We start from the raw sequence: 21,505 nt of genomic DNA, 5'->3' as shown, positions 1-21,505 counted from the left end.
CTCTTCTTATTGACCTTTGAATTTCAAGGTTGTCATTTATATTTATTTCTTTCCATTTGCTGCAAAGCTTTTGTGTCTCCTACCACTGTTCTAATACTGAAAACAAATTAGAAAGTTTCATAGTTTACTGCAATACTAAAGAGAGATTTTTCAAGTTCTGCTTTCCTTGTGACTTCCACCTGACACAGAGTCCCCTAGAATGACTTTTGCCAATATAAAATGCATGACGTCAGCAATCCATGGCTAGAGTGGCCAGTTTGCTATGGTTTGGCATCCTATTTTTTATGAGAAATGGTTTTGTGGTTTCTGCACGAAGGATTGAAGAGTACTCTTCATCTGGCCTTGTCCTTTGACCTGTCTGACTCCCACAGCACTATCAGGAATTACAAACACTGGTAGCAAATCGCAACAGGAACATACAGATTGACAAACTTTGATTGTAAAGTAAGGACAAGCAATATAAGAGAAAGAAAAGGAAAATAACTTGCTATATTGCAGCAGAAACCAAAATAACATCAAAAATAATAGTTTTAGCTCTGTTGTAAAAGGATAATCATTGTTCAGCTAAAGACTGGTTTTGATATGTACAAGGTTACAGAATTTAGTCTTTTGACAAAGAAACCAGTGGGAACAAGATATATAGAAAACATACCCTATTCTTAACCACAACAAAGCCTGTAAACTGACTTATAATTAGGTTTTCCAAGCTGAGGTAAATAATCATGTTTTTCAAGATTTGTTTCTTCATCTAGATTGTTAAATATTAACATATGAAACAGGTAGAAAAAAATATGATCAGCTAAAAGAAACATTGCTGTCAAAATTGAACATACACCTAACAAACATACTTTCACACTCTAAATAGGAACATGTAAATGGAAGAGCTCATGTGAATATACTGGCCTGCCTAACTGTCTACACTCTTCTAACCTTCTCTGCTACCTCACTCAACTTCGGGCAGGGATATGCATTTCCTCTATTTAGGACTTCCTTTGTTTCTATCCTTCCAGTGTAAGAAGAGGCTGTACTTCATAAGAAGAATTAGTCTAAAGTCTCAAATAAACCAACACGGAAATATGGTACATTTTTAACTAGATAAAAGCTGATTTTTAATAGATCATCAGATCAAAGTCTATCTGTAAAACAGGTCATTATCTTCCACCATGTCCTATATAAAAGCTATGGACTTTCACTGGACTAATACGTACTGATCTTCACAAAACTGAAAGGTTATATGTCTCAGGAAAAGAAAAATCACCAATGGCCTACAATGGCAGGGTTAAGATTATGAAAAACATGCACACACATGCCAATAGAGGACATTCTTGTAACGGGGAAGAAAAAAACTGTCCCCAAAATTTTAAAAATCTAAATATTTTGGGTTTAATCAGTACTGCAAGCTTTTTCAATTGGAATTCTTAAAATTCTACCCTTGGACAGGCCAACTGAAAGCAACTGATGCAATGAGTGTGCTGCTGTATTAGGTATCTCCTAAAAACATCTGAGGACACTACAAGGCACATGAGTTTTTACATGCTGCAGTGCAGAGCTCTGCAGAGAAATTAACTTAGGTTCAAACACCAATAATGCTGCATCAAAATGATCCTAATCTTGAACTAATTAACCTCAGTCTCAGCAGTTATTTAGCATGGACAAAGTTAACTTACAGCTAAGTCCAGTATCAGCTAGGGAATGTTACTATCTGAACAACATGGATATAACCAGTATAACACTTACTAGCCTGACAGAACAGCAGGCTCTGCTCACCAACAGTCTGATTAAAGCTATTCCATAGGTATATACACAAATGAGAGCTTTGTAGAGGATTAAAGGAGAACAATTAAGCAGAAAAGAATTCTTTTGGATGAGAAACAGCACAGTACATCTTGAATCTTTGCAGACAGAAAGTAGATTGGTTCCTCAACAGGACCATAGGCTTAGTGACCTAGTGAATCCTCACCAAAACCCTTCAAGGCAAAATGAAATAGTACAATTGTATCTATGCTAAGAATGCACAACATCTTGGGTTTAAAGTTTACCATTCTTTAAAAAGTGTTTTTATAGATTTTGCTGCCTTGTACAACTCTGTAAAGTACAAATCTTGCACTATTTAAAAATACTTTTTTTCATTTACCCACAGAGAATTATCACAGTTAAAATGGATGTAGTCTTCTCTATTAATTCAGCCTTCTAGAAAACGCTCTCTTTGTCTACACAAGAGTATGAACTGGAGCGAACTTCTCTTTTAGAGCTCTTCACCATTTTTACTCTACTGAGGAGATGAAGACACGGACTTCTGAATCTGACCAGAAGACCTTTTATTAGTCCAAAACCTACACTTACATATCCTCGTTTGCTGTTCACGCGCAACATACTAAAATATCATTGGTTAATCAATACTGTTCACACTGTTCTTGGCTACATATAATTGGTTAATTACTAAGCTGCAAACGTACTGAACTTCTTGCATGGTTTTTTTCTCTCTTCTTTCTTATCTCTGTGAGTTTCATGTTCTCAGCCAGCTGCTGAGACATGGCATCGCGCATCCACTCCGGCCTCGCTTCATATCCCATTTTTCCTCCAGGCGTTCAGCCAACGTTATCTTACTTTCTTTCTTCTTTAGCCTTCAAGGCCCTTCACAGGCATCGTGGCCTCCAGCACTTGCCATAAAGCTCTCTACACTCTACTAATGTAACCCATTAAATACAGATCCTGCCTACTGAAAGCAGATTGTTGCACGTGAGCACATTAATATTAGTGGTCTAGAGGAACCATTATTAAAAGCTATACCCTCTCAGACTGCCAGCACCGACCTAATCCATTGCCAGGCCTAGTTCCATCATATCAATAGCCAATAATCAATGAATGTAAATATGCCGAACATGAACTTAACAGGTGTGTAAATATGTTGAAAGTGGTGCCTGCATGCTGCTATTGGACACATACCACCTGTTCGTTACTGTGTGTTGATGCAAATTCTATTATCATCATACGATTACTCTGGAAGACCGCTGGGGTGTCTGGTATGTGGCCTGAAGGGTGTGCTTGCCCACAGCCGTGAGATGTCAGGAATGTTGAAGGAGCTATGAAGGTCTCATTTAAAAAAAACAGTCCTAGAAGAACATGCCCTCACCACTGGTCTTTATTTTGACATATCCTTGCCAACCCTCCCAGGATATGGTAAGAACCTGACACTTTCCCATTTATGCCTTGCAACCTGAAATTTGTAACTGTAACCCCGTTTTTGTTTTTTTTTTTTTTTAATTAATTTTTTATATATATATTAAAAATAAAAAAAATAAAAAAAACATTAGTTGTGTACATATCTTTCCAGTTTGTTGTTACTGAAAACAGTCAAACTACATTACAATGAATTTCTGTGAGATTTTGCCTGTTCCTCTGATGGCTGAGAAGTCTAGTGCTTGTTTTGTCTTTAAGTAATTACCTTACAAAACAAATTTAAATTAAGTAACAAAATTATACATTGAAAATGCACTCATAAAATGAGACTATACTAAAACATGAAATGCAAAGCTTTAAAATGTTAATTATTGTATTTTCCAATTATATGCTTAAATAGTAAAGTTGTTATAATGAAGAAAGATATGAATAGGTAAAATTATCTGGACATGCAGTTAATATTATTGTAGGCGTCTGACCTTTGAAATTCCTTACATATTTTCCATTCCATTATTGAAGGTATACAAACATTTCTACATTTAATTTAAACATAAATATATAAGACAGTACACTTGAGCACTTGACAGTTCTCAGTTTATTAACCTCTCATTTCAAATAAATTAGCATTGATTTTAAACAAAATATAATTGCTAGCTGACTTTGTACTTACCCAACACCACATGTAAACAAACTTGTATGTTGGACATTATCTTTCATGGTCTGGAAGGTCACACTCTCATTCTGAATGTGTACATCCGATTTAAGAAGAATGTTATGCTGTCCTTCAGAAGGAAATAGCAGACTTAAGTAACGTAAGATCTTCCATAAATAAGTGTTTCCCAATGTTGCAGTAGCAGACTGAAAAGTATTACAATTTTAGTTTGAATTTATTTTTTCCTAAAATAACATATAATGTATAATTTAATCTTTATTTCATTATCTACTACTCCTGGTTTCCAGCTATAAATAATTAATTCCTAGATTATTTTGGTTCTTGCTCTTCTATAATTACTATCAAAGATACAGCTTAAGATCCATCTAGTGCTGTATCTTCTCTGGCTTAGGCAAAAGGCACAGGCAAAATAGGTAAGGAAAATGGTAAATTTTCTCCAACATTATTTTCAGAGCTTTCCGTAATCAGTGGTTTGGGAACATCTTGAACTGGAGTTTTCATCCAGACTAGTACATTTAGAAGCTATTTATGTTTTAATTTGCCTAACCCACTTTCTGAATTGAATTACAGTTTAGCCTCAAAATCAAGCACAGCAAGAAGTTCCACTATTTATTATGCATGAAAAGGATTGTTTGGTTTTTGTTTTAAATCTGCTGACTGATTATTTTGCTGGGTGTACTGTTATCCTTAAGAGGGGAGAAAGAGCAGCTAACCATCTGTATTCCACTGTTCTTCTGTTTATCCTGGAAAAGAGATTACTGTGTAAGGATTCAACAGAGGCTAAAAAAAATATATCAGGACAAATCCTCTCCTTGTACAGCAGTTCTTCCATATATCTGGCCATCTTCGCTTTCTGTCTCTCTAGCTCTTCTCTTTGAGATGGAGTGACCATAAGTGCCTACAGTATTCAAGATGCCATAAGCAATACAGATTTATACAGCTACCCAAGTGTTTACCTTGACTGCTGCTGAACACTGGGCTACCATTTCAAAAAGACTACTCACAATGGCTCCAGCATCTTTTTTCTGGGTGAAGCCCAACACCGTACAGGTATACAGTGTTGTTTTTCCCTTTGTGCTACTCTGCACTGATCATCATTTGCATCTTATCTTCCCATTTTCAAAACACCCATTATATTAGCGTGTTACGCAGCATGCTAGCATCAAGGAGCTTCAGTTACAGATAAGAAGCCTACTTCCAGCACTGACAATGTACGGTACTAACCAAAATCTGCCGTCCTAAGTAGTCTGTCTGATCTTCTGGTGTCAAAAGCATTTTCCGTTTCACTGGAAGTCCTTTGGGCAAAGTGTGCCTTCATTTACAAATTATATATTTCCAGAAGGAAATCAGTAATTTCATCTCTTTCTGCTGTGAGCAGGCAATGAGAAGTATGCGACTCCAAAAGATAAATTTAGGGAGAAATACTGAAAAATGTCCTAACACTGACAGCTACTTGGCTTCAAAATAATAACTTAAGCAATCGCTTAAAGCCAAACTGGAATTAATATTCAGATGTGGCTGTGCTTGTTACTGGGGAGAATAGACTTCAAATAGACTAAATTACAGAAAAATCTTAGAAGATGGCCTAAAGGAATGAAATTAAAAAAAAAAAAAAGAAAAAAAAAAAAGAGAAGCATAACAGTTTTGCAATGATAAGCATCCCCTACAAAGAAGCATTTTTTAGAATACAACCAAACCGATCTACTTAGTGTAATAAACTCCTTCAGTGATACCAAATAAATTTATTATGTTCATTGAAAAAGAAGAAAATTCTGTGAAATCTGTGATAAAAGATTGATATATAAAGCATCAAAATATTATGTAGCAACAATATGGAAACACAAGTTTAAGTTTTATGACTGGAATATCACAGAAGTATTCCATGCTACTACATGTTCCTGGTTGCAGTTTATTGTTTTGGTTTGATAATAATGATGTGCATAAAATTAAGCCATGACAAGAAGGTAAAAGGTGGCGCTCAAGTAAAAAGGAAATAGGGAAACTCACTTGTGACAAATTTGACTACATTCACTCTTTGTCTGAAACCACATAGTCTCAAAACACATAAATCAATCTGCTTTGCTTGCTGTAGAGCTGAACCAGCCATAGAATTCCAGCAATCTAATAAAATAAGAATTTCACTGGACAGATGCTCTTCTTCAAATGCTGTTTCAGACTCTGGTTGGAATACAAGCATACAACCCTATAGAAGGAGAAACAAAATCATCAGCCCAGTGGACAAGTACTATTTCATTAGAAATGTACCCATGTATCTTCATTTTTCTTATTATGGAATGACAGCAGAATATAGCTGTATTTTAAAGTTTTAAGCAATATATGTGGTTTACTCTTAATGCCTGAAAAGTGCAACTTCCATTTCCTTTACTTATATCCCAGGTCTCACATGAAAACCTGAGAAAGGAATTTTGTGGTTTTATGTTCTTACCTGATTCGCTCTTCTGCAAAACAGCACTGGATTCTTACTACAAGGTTAAAAAAAAAAATAAAAAAAAAAATCACGGATATCACCTTTTACAACTGTCACTGCCACCATCAGTTTGTGAGAAGTACTAGAATTAAAAAAATACATAAATCAGAAGTGCATACTGTCCTTGCTATGAACAGAGATGCTATAAAAAACAAAGCCTTTCAAAAGTGGAACAAAGAAGATGTGAGTGTTTCCAATAGGGAAGGAAAGGTCTGCAGTTTGAAAACTCAAATAGGAATCTCTTTCCTTCTCCTTTCCCTGGGGGAATTATCAGCATTATTGCAGCAATCAGAAAGAAATCCCTAAACTAATACATTTAAACTAAGCATCTCCGATTAAAAGTATGAAAAATAAAAAACGAAATTGTTGGAAAAAAACCAGTCTTATCAGTCATTTTACTTATTTTAATCAATTTCAACATCGGACTGACAGATTGGTTAACACCAGGGCTTTACATTTCACCTCTGCAGCATTTTATCTTATTTAAGAAAATATAAAAATATTAAAAGGAGCTGAAAATAACTAAAAGTGCCAAGAGCTTCAGAAAAAATATAGGAGAATGAAACAACTCCTAACAACCTGGAGCCACCTATTTTAAGATACACTTTAAAGTTTTAAATGTATTTCTCAGGCAAGGAGTTACTGTGGGTGAAAGTAAAATGGGTTGAACTGATCCTTTCCTATTTAATGTTTTATTAATGTTTTCCAGTGGTTATGATGAGCTTTTCTGTGACACAGCCACAGCTGGATTCTGCTTCAAGGTGATCCAGAGTGCTAGAAGTGCTAGTTATGTCTTTTTCACTTATTAGTGAAAAAAGAAAATATTTAAATGCCTTTGAGAATAATCACTGCAGCAGTAACAACAGAATGCAAAATCTTGTAGAAAGACCAGATACCATCAAATAAAACACTAACAGATTCTATAAATATTTGTGTGTATGTTGTAAATACAGTCCTACAAATATAATGGTTTAAAATTTTGCTTATTTTTTATCAGTATAGTGATTGCATGACTCTGAAGCTACTTGGTTCCAGCCTCAGCTGTGAATTCTTTGTTCACTTCTATTGCTGCAAATGCAATATCTGTATCAAACACTGTAGTCACATTTCTATGAAATACAAACAGCAGCAAAACAGTTAAGAAAAAAAGTGTTTTAACAGAAATGACTGGACACTGCTGAAACACTCTCAGAAGGCAAAGCATAAAACAGAAGTAATAGCATTCTGTGCAACTGAGAAGAAAACTCATTTCTGGAGAATGCTCAGCTTAATATTTAATCATTAAATTATTAATTTATTAATTATAAAATAGAAATATAAAATTATAAAGTAATTTATAATTAAAATTAATAATTTAATAATAAACCTGATCAAATGTATCACTGTCCATGGTGTGAAACTGTTCTTCATCTTTTACCCATCAAAAGTAAACTGTTCCTGTTTATTATGTTTTAGCATATTCAGTGTTACCTTATGAACAGTACAAGTTATGCAGTACCTCACTCATTTTGTTGGGATGCTTCTCTACTCAAATTTGAGGTAGGTAGACTTGAGAAATCCATATACCTATAACACAGCCACTAATGTCTAAGGAGCTGTTCTCCACAGTCTTAATTAGTCTTGCAGTTTGTTTGCCAGAAGAGGGAGAAAATGGGCATTTAAATAATTATTTAATAACAATACAGTGAATATTGTTTACTTTGTGAGGACAGGGAATGACAACAGCAGATTTCATATGGGTAGTCCCAAATGTTTTTGCCAAAAAGGTTATAGAAAGTTTACAAGGTACAGTTTCTATTTACACATTACATTCTTTAAAATACCATTCACTTCCCTGAATGTATTTTAGACAAGACGACAACTAAACCAGAAAGGTTACAAGCACAGCAGAAACCTTCATCTGTGAAAAACAGAGGACAAAGCTGTTTGCAGAATGAACAATGCATAAAGCCATACAGATCTGGCACAAGCATTTTCTAGGATTAAAGTTCCATTTTAAATACACAGCAGAACTGCCAAGGCAGAGGCATAGTTACAGTGAGATTAATTTACCTTTATTTTTTTTCTGTGTCCAACTATGTATTTATTCAATACTTGATGGCATCTTAGTAGACATATCCACAGAAAATCCACTAAATAAACAGAAAAGAAAACCCTACCTGAATGGCGCTCCAGGGAAGATGATGTTTAATCTGCATGCTATGACATCTACATGAGAAGGCACTATGTTTCCCATCCTTTTGAACTCTTTAGATGAAAGTGGACAATACTGAACTAGTTAGACAAGTTTCTATCCCGAGGACACCCCATGCTGATTCACTATGAATGTTCATAGTTTAAAAGGTTAGAAGGGATCAAGAGGTCATTTGACATGATTTCCTCTATAACACATTACATGATATTTTACCCAATTATGTCTTCATTTAAGCTACTGTTTTATTTTTAAAGCAAAGCTTCATAACAGACAACCAAACTTGATTTCAGAGAAGGCGAGTTCATCATTTTCCCTGGCAAACTGTTCCAAACCTGACTGCTAAATCTGCCCGTCTTTTTTACATACTCAGCTTTAACTTCCAGTCTTTGCTGTTTAGTTTATTTCTGTAATGACATTAAAAAGCGATTTGATAGATGCAATCATACAATACAAGATACCATACGAAGTCATGGAATCACCTCCCAGTTTGCAGACAGAGGTCAATGTGTGTGGCCTTGAGGTGCGGCGAATGAAGAGAAGCGACGTAGCTTGATGCAAGCAAGATGTTGATTTATTAGTGATTCTTTTACATTTATATACGTTTCTACCTTCTACATGTTACACACTGGTTAAATCTTAAACGTGAACTACATAATCTAAATGGAAACTCATTGCTCTTGGGAACATAGTCATTCAGCAAGTACAAAATATTTGCTTTCCTCGGAGGTGCAGTAAATGGAGAGATCAATAAAGCCCTCTGATCCCCAATTTATTGCTTAATTCACATGATATTGTACCAAGTACTTCCCCATGTCCTACTTCAGTTTTTCACCCCATTTAGAACCATACACTATGACTCACTGAAAAGCAGCAGAATTATTCATTATTTGTATCATAGTAACAAGCAGAAGCTCCTTTCAGGGCTTCACTGTACTGATTGCTGTACATTTCCATCATTTCTGTGTTTTGAAAGATTTTTAATCAGAAAGTTTAAGATTTAAATTAGATGTAACACATAACAGACAACATAACATACATTTGTCAGAAGCAAACATATTATTCTACTGCAATACTTTGGTGAGAAAATTACAGTGATAATAGAGAAGTTTTATCTGGGTAGACTTAGGCTGCATTGAAAGAAGAAAACATTAAAGTACTTTTCAATATTCCTCTCTGCATTGCAGTACATGATAACATGTAAGTTACTGTTGATGTGTATAAAACTGCAAACCTCTTATTCATCTACTGATCCTCCTATATTCTCTCACCATTACAGAAAAGCTTAGTTTTTCAAGGACACTGTATTTTGCAACTTCAAAATCTTGAGGGGAAGAAATGAGTATCTTGACCATTTTGACTGTAAAATCAGGAATGGAAACAAAGTAATTAAAATCACATATGCCCAGTAAATAAATGTACTGTAATAGTGTCCAACATCATACTAAAGTAAGAACTAATATAAGAAGATCTATTTTTCAGCAGCAAAATAACAAATTTTTTTTTGAGAAATGAAATCCCACCCAGACAAGCTCCTGCATTAACAGGCCAGAATGTCTAGTATGAACCTGAAGACTGGATTTCAAACTTCATTCTTTAGAAAAACTATGGAAGCAACACAATAAATGTATTTTCATTGCTTGGTTGCATGTTAATTTTTTAATAGCTTGGTCTATTCCTTCCCTGGCTAATTCCTCCCTTATTCCTGACTTTCACATTAAGACACGTATGTGTAGTCATACCCTTCAGCATCAGCACTTTTAAACCAAGTGTAGTTTCTAGTACCTTCCCACAGAGTAACTAAATACTTGCCCTATGACTGAACAGCAGTCTCTAAAAGTGAAAGCTGCATTTGTTTAATAGCTTTAAGAGTGTTGGAGCTGTTTTTGTTCCTTTAACTTAGTAATTAGAAACAGTTCTAACAATATTGCTTCCCTGTCAACCAAGAGCAGTCTTAGTCACCTTGGTGTTTCAGCTCTCCCAAGAATTTTCACGGGAGAAAGAGATGCTCAGCGCTTCCAAAATCAATGAATTGGACTGGATTGCAAAAACCCATGTGAAGCAAGAAAAGAAAAAACCTGTGATGATAAACAGAGCTCCAACTAGAAAATCATAAAACTTGAGCCATACTAATGCCTGCTGAGTTGGTAGAAGCGCTTTGCATGTGTTAAGGAGCTGGACTGTAGGTGTACGCAGAGATGGAAAAAGGTAAAATCAGTAAAGTACCTCAGCCTTCTCCATATCCCAGCTCTCCCACTTCCTTCTGGTGAGCGCCTGCATTTCCCGTAGTCATCCTTTTACCACCAACGTACCTACAGAAGCTTTTCTTGCCATTGATGTTCCTGGCCAGATTTAACTCTACCAGGGATTTAGCTTTCCTTACCTGATCCCTGGCTGCTCAGTCAATTTCTCTGTATTCCTCCCAGGCTACCTGTCCCTTTTGGTGTTTGAGTTTGTCCAGGAGCTCCTTGTTCATCCATGCAGGCCTCCTGGTGTTTTGCTCTTTGTGGGGATGCCTCGCTCCTGAGCTTGGAGGAGGTGATCCTTGAGTATCAACCAGCTTGCTTGGGCCCCTCTTCCCTCCAGGGCTTTATCCCGTGGTACTTCACCAAGCAGATCCCTGAAGAGGCCGAAGTGTGCTCTCCTGAAGCCCAGGGTAGTGAGCTTGCTGTGCATCCTCCTCACTGCCCTAAGGATCTTCAATTCCACCGTTTCATGGTCACTGCAGCCAAGGCTGCCCTTGAGCTTCACGTTCCCCACCAGGCCCTCCTTGTTGGTGAGAACAAGGCCCAGCATAGCATCTCTCCTTGTTGGCTCTTCTATCGCTTGGAGAAAGAAGTCATCATCCACGCACTCCAGAAACCTCCTGGATTGCTTATGCCCTGCTGTGTGGTCCCTCCCACAGATACTGGGGTGGTTGAAGCCCCCCACGAGGTTCAGGGCTTGTGAACATCTGTCTATCAAGGGCCTCATCCACTCAGTCTTCCTGCTTGGGCGGCCTTTAGTAGATCCCCACTATAATGTCACCTGTCCCTGCCCTCCCTTTAATCCTGACCCATAAGCTCTCATCAGCTCCTCATCCATCCCCAGGCAGAGCTCCCTGCACTCCAGCTGGTCGTTGACATAGAGGGTGACACCCCTTCCTCGCCCCCCCTGCCTGTCCTTCCCAAAGAACCTGTACCCTTCCATTCCAACACTTCAGTCACAGGAGCCATCCCACCATGTCTCTGTGATGCCAATAATCACAGAGATTATCACAAAAATCACAGCCCTGCAGGCATGCACATGTCTCTTAACTCCTCGTTTTACTTCTGAGTATTTTTTACATCATGACAGCTGAGGACATCAACAGTACCCACAAGAACATATGTATTCTGAAATACAGGTTACAATTGCAGTTTCTATGCACATAACTATAATATTAATCCAAACCCTGTTTATTTGCAATTCATACTGGTACAATCCTAGAGTCCAAACAATTTTAATTGAAACATCTAATCTAGAAACATGGGACCTGTGCACTTCATCATTAGACAGCAGAGAGCAGAACTCAGGTGACAGTTCAGCTCAACTAATACAGAGATATCTTCAGAGTGTGTCCACTTTTCCACAGAAACTATGAAGATATGAAGGTGACCAGGTGCCCAATGTTCTGCAGAGCTTTTAGTAGCACATAGGAGGTCCAATAACAGGCCAAGTTCTGTTGTGGCCAACATGGTACAACCCCAAAGCTATTTGGGTATAAGTGTTGAAAAAAAAAAGCTGGGCAGAATGCTAAGTAATCAGAATATGTGCTTTGGTAGCCTTATAAAGTCACACATTATTTTATTGGAATCATATATATACTGAAAATTGAAACCTTCAGCATAGTTAGGACAAAATAAAGAATTTAGAGTACTCAAATCAAATGGTCATTAAGTTAGAGGCAGTGGATTTTGCACCTCTAACAGCTAACATTAAGCATGCAAGAACTGATGGGCACAGGTAAATTAAATATTACATCAGAATGAAATCAGATATCATTTGCTTGGAAATAAGATGATAAATGCATGTACTTTTTGTTTGTCACATATGACAGAAGTATAGCTTTTAAAACCAAGAGCTCTTACCTGATACAGCAGCACCAAGCCCCGATCTGTTCTGAGGTTCCCATTTAGAGACAGACAAGACACTTTTTAATCACAACATTAACTTCTGAAGCTTAGGTGAGATTTACCCTGGACAGGCTGGCCACTTGTTAGCTGTTCTCAGCATCCGAAAGCTCACAAAATTTACGTATTAAAATCTCTCTCTTCTCACTGTATTTATAAAAATGATCCAAAATAAAGATTTCAGTTAATACCATTGTACTGCATTACCTCTTAGTTCATTTGCTGTTTTCAATAATTAATTTTTTTAGCAAAGCTTTTTTTGAAGCTTGTTTTTAATGAGGTAATTTCCTTGACTTTTTTCCCACAAATCACATCTGGAGATCAGCAGTTTATGTGTCAACGCATCTTGGAAGATCCTGAATCTACAGCACAAAGAAATCTGTCACATCTTTGGAACACTCTTGCTAGACCTCGATATGTTATTCATCAATTTTTTATTTTCTCTCCTGAACAGATGTGCATTGTCAGAGTTAGCAGGAAACCACTGGGCTCTGAACAAGACAATTATGTGCCTACAATATTCCTTTTCTTCACACATTCCTTTCTTTTCCCTTCAATGTCAACATCTTATGTTATACACAATTTAAACTACAGACTCTTGAGGATGACATATACTATATTTGCTGTTTGTAAAATGACAATCACCTGTAGGAGCTATGCATAATGGGAGGATTTCAAGTAACTCACACAATGTTCTAATAGGAAATGTTATACAAAAGCGAGAGGGAGAAATTAGCTCAGTCATACTGTCCTGGTTTCAGCTGGGATAATTTTCTTCCTGGTAGCTGGTATAATGCTATGTTTTGGATTTAGTTTAAGAATGTTGATAACACACTGATGTTTTCAGTTGATGCTAGGTAATGTTTATACTAAGTCAGGGACTTTTCAGCTTCTCAGGCCCTGCCAGCAAGGCGGCTGGAGGGGCACAAGAAATTGAGAGGTGTGGTAGGTTGACCCTGGCTGGATGCCCGGTGCCCACCAAAGCCGCTCCATCACTCCCCTCCTCAACCAGACAGGGGAGAGAAAAGACAACAAAAGGCTCCTGGGTCGAGATAAAGACAGGGAGATCATACAGCAATTACTGTCACAGGCAAAACAGACTCAACTTGGGGAAATAATTTTATTACTACTCAAATTAGAAAAAACACCTTCCTCCCCACCCCTTCTTCCCAGGGTTAACTTAGTTCCCAATTTCTCTATGCCCTTCCCTCAAGCGGTGCAGGGGGACAGGGAATGGGGGTTACGGTCAGTTCACCATACATTATTTCTGCTACTCCTTCCTCCTCATACTCTTCCCCTGCGCCAGCATGGTGTCCTTCCCACAGGAGACAGTTCTCTATGAACTTCTCCAACATGAGTGCTCCCCACAGCCTGCAGTTCTTCATACACTGCCCCAGCGTGGGTCCCTCCCATAGGGTGCAGTCCTCCAGGAGCAGACTGCTCAGCATGGATTTTCTGTGGGGTCACAGGTCCTGCCAGCAAACCTTCTCCAGTCTGGGCTCTTCTTTCCAGAGGTCCACAAGTCCTGCCAGCAAACCCCCTTCAGCGCAAGCTTCCCCAGGGTCACAGCCTCCTTCAGGTATCCACCTGCTCTGGCATGGGGTCCTCCACAGGCTGCAGGTGGATATCTGCTCTGCTGTTAATCTCCATGGACTGCAGGGCACAGCCTGCCTCACCATGGTCTTCGCCGCAGGCTGCTGGGGAATCTCTGCTGCAGCACCTGGAGCCCCCCCGCCCCTCCTTCTACACTGATCTGGGTGGGTGTCTGCAGAGCTGTTGCCCTCACACAGTCTTACTCCTCTCTTTTGCTGGTGCCAATTATCCCCCCCTCCCCCCTCTTAAATACACTATCACAGAAGTGCTACCACCGTTACAGATGGGCTTGGTCTGGGCCAATGGTGGGTCCGTATTGCAGCCGGCTGGCATCGGCTCTATTGGACATGGAGGAAGCTTCTGGCATCTTCTTACAGAAGCCACCCCTGTAGCCCCCACTACCAAAAGCTTGCCATGCAAACCCACCACAAGAGGGGACACAGCCAGGACAGCTGACCCAAACTAGCCAAAGGGATATTCCACACCATATGATGTCATGCTGAGTATATAAACTGGGGAAAGAAGGAGGAAGTGGGGGACGTTTGGAGTGATGGTGTTTGTCTTCCCAAGTGACTGTTAGGTGTGATGGAGCCCTGCTTTCCTGGAGACAGCTGAACACCTGCCTGCCAATGAGAAGTGGTGAAGGGATTCCTTGCCCCGTTTTGCTTTGCTTGTGTGCATGGCTTTTGCTTTACCTATTAAACTGTCCTTATCTCAACACCCAAGTTTTCTCACTTTTACCCTTCCAATTCTCCCCCGCACCCCACTGAGGGGGAGTGAACCAGCAGCTGTGTGCTGCTTGGCTGCTGGCTGAGGTTAAACCATGACACATACTCTCCTTAAAACTAAAAAAACTGTATATGGAGAAACCAAAAACCTGAAATCATAACACAAGGCATTACCTTCTCCCCAGGGTGGATTAGAAGTAAGCACTCTAATATGACAACTTTTATGAGCTCAGCGTAATTGCTAGCTATGGAAAGAAGGAAATAAATGTCACTTTCAAATGGAAGAAGTAATAAGGTACTATGCCTTCACTATTAAGTTAGATAATGTTACATAATTCCCTGTCACTGTCATGCAAATACTTATATTTTAAGGCATTATCATGTTCCTTCAAGCTTCTGCCAGCTTGCATCCTCCCAGTTTCCAGGCACAGTCTGGGAGACACAACATCACCATGACCATTCCCATTAGGCAGTTTGGATATGAACATCCAGTCTTGAGGACCTCTTAAGAGGATTCACTAGTCCAGCTGTGGGCCAAGCCACGCCTGCTGGCCACAATCCCTGCAAGCATTCCTAGGCATGTAATGTACCAGTATAGATGCCGCCCACTGATTTCACTGCTGTGCATATCCTTGATTTCTCCATGCTGCGTGTTCAACATATTTAAAATAAAAAGCTGTATTTAAATTAAAAACCGCAATATCACAGACTTCTAACTCTACAACCATCTCTTCCTCACTCTGTAATCAAATGTTTGCATTCACAATAACATAACCAAAACCCAGTTCAAAGATGCACCTCTTTATTCAGAGCTTCCCCTCTCTGATGATAAGAAAAACACCATGGCAATTTATCCAGGAAAAAAACCAAACAAATACCTGGCTCTTTTGTGGAGGCAGAATATTACTCTTAATTTTTATGTGATGTTTCAGTACTACACAGCCAGTATTTTCATTTAAATATTGAACAGAGACATAATCTCTACAGTTCTTATTTCTCTACATGAGGCAAGATTAACACTCATATTTTCCTACTGAGATCCCAGAAATAAATCTGGAACTTGTCATTTTTTGTGATTAAGCACAAAATTAACTACTCCACCATTTTATTTTATGGACGCTTTCAGTCTGCTCCTCTCCTGAACCAGTAGGTGTTTTACTTCATTAAAGTACACACAGTTTGCAAAGACTGACATTGCCCTTCTGTTAAAAGGGAAAATAATTTTTTTTTTCATTTTGGCTGAGAAAACTTTCATTCCCATTATCCACCTAGGTAGTCTCTGATCAGACATATTCTTTGCAACTCTAGGAAGTTCCAAAACAAATCCCATTTTATTAGCATGGTAATCAAATCCACCCAGAACATCTCTTAATCAGTTTTGGTTTGGTTTTTTTTTTAATTATGTGGAAAATTTAGTGTGACCTACGTTTGCAATACAGTCATGGCTTGAACAAAGTGACAAACTCTTGGTTTGATCTCTTGCTGCTAATACCCACTTCTAGTAATGCGGAATTATCTTAACTTAGACTGGAACAACCTTGCTTTCAGTTCCCCTTTCACACCATACCATTAAAAAATAACTCTCTCTTTCAAGAATGTAAACTGCTTTTCATGTTTCCATTCACTGATTTATAATCTATAATATATATATAAACAACACCATCCCACAACATTTAAAAAGAACTTTGGAAAACTGATCCAGATTAAACCCAACATAGCAATGCCCCCCTGGCACCACCACCACCAAAACCCCCAAATACAAGAGGCTAATTTTAATCCAGATCTGTTTTCTGATTGATTTCACCCCCTGGCCTATGGCAAATATTTACAAAAAGGAGTAGTGTAGCAGTGGAAGCAATGGAGAGGTAAGGGAGAGACAGAAGTAGGGGGATTGCTTCTTTCTCAGCATCATCAACCTAACTTGTCTGTAAAACAACCTCAATTAAAATCAGCTGTGTGTCATTTGTGACAAACTATGCTAAGATATGAGGGGCTGGGAAAGTTTTATTCAAACAGGAGTAGAATTTATAACAACAAAATATACAGGCAGCATCTGGTTTAAGTGTTTAAAATGTATCATCAATGTGTATTTTTTTTTAGATGCCTATGAGTGTAAAGTTATTTTAAAAACTGATGAGAATGACAATTACAGTGTAAATGAGAACATTATACAGGGCACTGAGCTTTTTATATAGCATGAGCTCCTCAGCATGTCATGGGCTTTATAGAGTTTCAAACCCTATCAATGGTAAATGAGCGTTACATGCGAGCTAGAGGGCCTTACAGCTGGGTGGGTTCAGACAGAAGCCAAAACCAATGCCCCCACTGAGCTTATTTCAAGCATGGTGCCCAGTTTAGTTTTCCCTGAAAGGCATTCAGAAGGTACACCTCAAAACCACTTTGAGAACTTAAAAGGCAGCTCTTGACAAAAAAAAGATTTGGCTTAAAATTGCATCACTGCTCCAAGCCAAACGGCTAATGCAGACACACTGCTAACAGTAACTAGCATGAATAGAACATACGCTTCTAAAACAGAACATTCAGGTCATGAATTCTTTTTACCAATGACTCTTTGGATCCCAGTACACCATGTCCATAGCTCATCCAGAGGGTTAGTATCAGTGTCACTGGTAAAGCATTTGGTTTTACTCTATTTGTATTTCTGGAAAAGCTACTTGATGATGTAAATTTTCCACAGTGACTTAAGGCCAAATAAATTTACTTGTGAGATAACTGAATAAAACTGACACTCTAGAGTACTTGGCCTCCCCAAATTTACCCTGGACTCACAAGATGAGGCAAAACAAATAAGAAATTGCTTGTTTGAAAGTCAAGATAATGTGAAAGGAAAGCAGTTCTTGTGTTAGCCAAAGATGTCTAATATTAAGTGCCCTTGCTCTTGGGGGAGGCCATTAGGAGCAAAAATGGCCTTTCTCCAACTTAGTGAGAACTCCCACATAGACTGCAAATTCTGATTAAGCTTCTATCCTCCTACTTCTATAAAGAAACACCGCCTACATTAAAGACTGCAAATAGGAAAACACATGCTGTTTGAACTACTTGCGTTCACATTTTTCTGCACTAGGTATGTGCAAATCAAGAAACGCTGTATTAGAGCCGTTTCTTTACTAGTTTCTTAGGACAAAAACCAAAGAAAATCATTACCCAATAGATTTTTCTGGCTTAAAAATTAGTATTGGTCAAATTTCACCAAAGCCTTTACCAGGTCAACAAAGCCTTTATGTCAACCCTGCAGAAAGATTCCACTGTAGTGTGGAGAGAGACAATAAATGAAGAGACAGTAACAATGCAGCGGAAATGTTTAAATGGCACTGACAACACTTCACAACCTTATACAATATTATTGATTAATATATCAATGACCGAAGCCTAGAGAAGATGACTAGGATAAGGTTTCAGATAAACAACCAAACCAAAACCACATTAGCCTGAGGTAATTTTAGAGTGAGATTTTGAGTTACCCATAATACCTTTAAGGAATGTGTTTATTTTCTTACTCCATGGCCTATTTGATGCTAAATGTATGCAAGTAAAGTTGTTCTTTGGTACAGTAAAAAAGGAATCATTTGGCCAATTAATGTGGAATAACTTACATTATTAGCTAAAAAGATAAGCAGCTGTTAGTCAAGGAGAGAAAGCAACAGAATTCATTTGAATCTGGGTTTTCTTGAAAACCTAGAAAATCAACATTAGCAGACACAATTTTATACACGTCTGTTTAATTTTATCTCAGGAAGGTAATCCATAGGGAGGGCTCAAAGTATCTACTGCACTATACACCTGATGGAACTGGCAACTCCTTAACAGTAATACATACTTTTAGGTTGGGCAGACAGCAGATCAAAGGGCACATGAAGTCATGATATACCTGTATTTTGTGGCTCTTGTTTTTGTTTCTTATGGCATTAGCAGTGCTTTTGGCATAAAAGTACTCTCTGCTCACACAAAAAGCCCCCAGATCTCCATATTTTACCTAAGAGGTTTTCACAAGATACTTACGAGGTGATTGAAAGATCTTGTAGGACGCAGCCTTGTTATAACTTGACTCTGTGGGAAACTGTACCTTTGAAAAGCCCTAGTTTGTAGTATAAAGTCATACTTGAAGCTGCTTTATCATTTTGAATCTTGTTACAAACCAGATAATTTGAGGCATATATAAAGACAAATGTGCCGCTGCCAAAGGCTTCCTTTTGAAACAGAACAAGGTCTTAAAATAAAAAGATTAGTCAGGATGAGTTTGGTACAACGCTCTGGGTGATGCTCTGTGTTGTACTCTAAATAATTAGAAAAGATAGGGTGGGCACCTTAAGGAGATAAGGAGACCATCAAGTCAGGAAATCGTTGAACAAAGAAAATTGAAAGGTCTACTCCACCCAGATCCCACCTATTGTGAATGGAATGATTAGGTGTCAAAATCAAATGAGTACTATGTAAAGATGCTGTGTAACCTCTCATGAAAACTGTATAAAATACCTAACTTTTCACTGAAAACGTTGCAGCTATTTTGTCCAGTGCAAATCGGCTAGCTCCCCAACATTGCACGAAATAAACACCTTTGCTGCTTGAAGACAAAACTGGTTGCTGTGCCGTTTTGTCATCACTTTCACAACCGTAACATAGATCTGGACACTGCCTCCCACTTCACTAGAGCTCTGTGTGCACTAGTTTTCACAATATATTCCCTAAAGCAGATTCTGGATACTGCTAAAGCATCACCAGAAGTTGTCTACTCAGGAAATAATGAACTCTATTTGCACAGCCAAAACAAAAAATGTATTAGAAGGCAATGAAACAGACAATAAAATGCAAGCATTGGCCCTGTCTATATATCCACATCACATCTGGAAAACACCAAAAGCAACTGAAATCGGTAGCTACATGAAGTGCAAAACTCCACAAAAGTATTTTATATTACATTTGCTTAGGACTGTCAAGCTGCTAAGAACCAAGAAAAGAATAGAGAGAACTGATCTGTAAATAAACCATAGGTCAGCTAGTAAGCAGAAAGGAATGCGTAAACTCGAGGGATTCATTTGCTCCAAATCTGTCCGCAAAGACACCCCTTCCTTCTCTATTCCCAGCACGAGAGGTAATAAATGACCCCTGGTCCCACTTCTCTCTTCAGATTTTGAGCATGCCAAATCATTTACACTCATCTGCTCAGGCAGCTGCCCTCCCTAAAGGATCTTCCTGCTTCCCCAACAGCAGCAGAGCCTGGGTGTCATAGGTAGGAAGGGCTATACACACTCGTACACCCCTGTAAAGCACCCAAAGGGACAGCAACCCAGTCAAATAAGCCAAGCAAAGCACAGCGTACTGCACAGTAAGGGGCAGTAACCCTCGCCGCACTTGGGAGGAGGAGGAAATTGTCACTGTTAAAGCACAAGTGAACTTTGGGATACTTGACAGAGAAGAGGAAATTTAGCTAAAACCTGTTCAAAGTCTTGACCCCAGCAGCTTTTCTCTCCCTTGTGTGAAGATTTTATTCTCTGTCATTGTTGATGAATGCTACCATTGAGTAATAGCCTTCTACCATTTCCCTAGAGAACCAAACCTCTCAAGGAATTTTAGCAGTGTTTGGCTTTACTGTTTTTGAATGGCAGGATTTCCAAAATTGACAATCTGTATAGAAAGCTATTGTATTTAATCTGTGTGTTGAGAATTAATTAACTACTGATAAATACTTTTATAAGTGGAATACTGTGTTGTTGCAGCACCATATAAGGAAACTATACAAAGTGGAACTGATGACAATTACCACTGGTTTAACTCTTACAATTGCCATTTACGTTGGTGGAGATCCTAAAGGCCCGAATAGCCTCAGAAGGATTCCATGCAAGCACACAAGCTTGTACTTCATGATTAAACAAATTCAACACCGTTGTTAGCAAAGAATTCTATTTTTAGCACAGAGAAGGCGACAAAAATAAATTTTTTATCATCCAGCAACAGACCATGAACAATCTGCAGTCCTGCAAGGCCTTCAGCATGCAGGTAAACTGAAAACAAACCTCTACTGTATTGTCCTACTAAAGGGACTGAACACAATGCTGCGCTTTAAATAAAGCACGAGTACAAACCCTTGTATTTTCTAGCACAGTAGCTTAACACTATTAACAAAGAATCTAGCCAGAGGACAGCTGCACAGACAACATACCTGGCAAAACCAGAGCACAGGGAAGATGGTGGGACGTCTAACAGAAAGAACCCTGTGGAACTTCGAAAAGTGACAGCAGAAAGTAAAACTAGCGGTAGGCAACTGAAGGGGCTGCCCTGGGTTATACAGGCTGGAGCTCGGGTCTGTACCTGCCGCAAGAGCTGCAGAAACAGCTCTCGGCCCGCGGCGTGCCGCCGGTGCCCGGGCGCGGTGCCCTGCCGCTCGCTGGGGCGGAGGGAAACGCGAGCGTCGCTCCCTAACGCAGAGCGGCCTGCAGCACAGAGCGCCAGAAAGCCAGGGGAGGAGGTTTGGCCCATTTATCT

This window comes from Falco rusticolus, chromosome 2 (assembly GCF_015220075.1).
Source record: "Falco rusticolus isolate bFalRus1 chromosome 2, bFalRus1.pri, whole genome shotgun sequence".
NCBI lineage: Eukaryota > Metazoa > Chordata > Aves > Falconiformes > Falconidae > Falco > Falco rusticolus.
The sequence above is the reverse complement of the archived record's forward strand: the minus strand, read 5'-3'. Positions refer to the sequence as shown.